Genomic DNA, 1,155 nt, shown 5'->3' on the forward strand with positions numbered 1-1,155 from the left:
ACAGACCAGCCATGGGCTGGGGAAGCTTTCTCCAAGGGCTATGTCTCGGTGCCATGTCTGCAGATAACCAGTTTCTAGATCTATCAGGCTTTGAGAAACAAAGCCTGTATTATGTGGCAAAGAAGCCTAGTGATGACAGTTTTAGCAACAACCCCGTCTTCACAAATCGAGTTACAGCAACCACAATAGCTCAACCAGCTGAGTGTTTTAACTGGACAATCTGAAACCTGGAGACACTGGCATGTATTATGTGGGAAAAGTACCAGGAGACACAGTGACAGGGAAGTGGACAAACATCTCAAGAGGGCAGCAGAGGGAGCTCAGGGTACAGGGGACACAGTTTTTGCCATGGGAGCAGGTGCAGGGTGCTGAGTGTTTCCTCTTGTGTCTAGACTTTCCCAATTTACCCAAGCTGAGAGCCTCTCCAGGGACTCCTCAGCAAGGACAGTTCAAATATCTCTTATTTTCCTGCCGGGAAGATCCTAGAAGTGAAAAGCTTTGGTTCCTCCTGAGAAGACAGGGGAGAACACATCAAACTTGGGATACATTGAAATCAATCCCAGAAGGACCAGTGGTCTCTCTATGCCATTAAATTCTGACCTCAACGTGCTTCTTTCAACACACTCAGTTTCTCTCCATCCTTATATTTTTCCCGAAATGCCAGTAGGATGAAACTGTATGTGTGTACATCCCAGCCCAAACATCTCTTTTGAAGAGGAAACAACATAAAACAAAGCATGATTTTACAATTCCTGAAATAATTTATAGTTAAATTATTTAGTGCCGGGCCGCACTGAACTGTGTAGAGAGAGCAGCGGTCTCAAAATTTTTGGCTTGTTCAAGACCCCAGTAGGGAGGCGTGGTCGACGATACTGGCTAACCCCATTGGCTGAATTAAGCCCACCTGGCCTACATGGGGTCCCCCCAGGTGTACTGGCTTCCTGTCTCAAAGACCTGAATGTGTGCATGCCCTCTAGCCTTAAGCAGCTTCCAACTTCCTGTAAGGGCTGAGGGAGGCTTTGGCAAGTAGAGTGACAACCCCTAGTTCTGCCTCTAGCTACCTAATAGCATCTGTGTACAAATAAGAAATGGGTTTTGAAGAGTGTGGGGTAATGAAGATACTTTGGGGTGGACCTGATGGTTTCAAGGAACTCT

The sequence above is a fragment of the Echinops telfairi genome, unplaced genomic scaffold (genome assembly GCF_000313985.2).
Source record: "Echinops telfairi isolate 266 unplaced genomic scaffold, ASM31398v2 ScPeMD7_7477;HRSCAF=8515, whole genome shotgun sequence".
Lineage (NCBI taxonomy): Eukaryota > Metazoa > Chordata > Mammalia > Afrosoricida > Tenrecidae > Echinops > Echinops telfairi.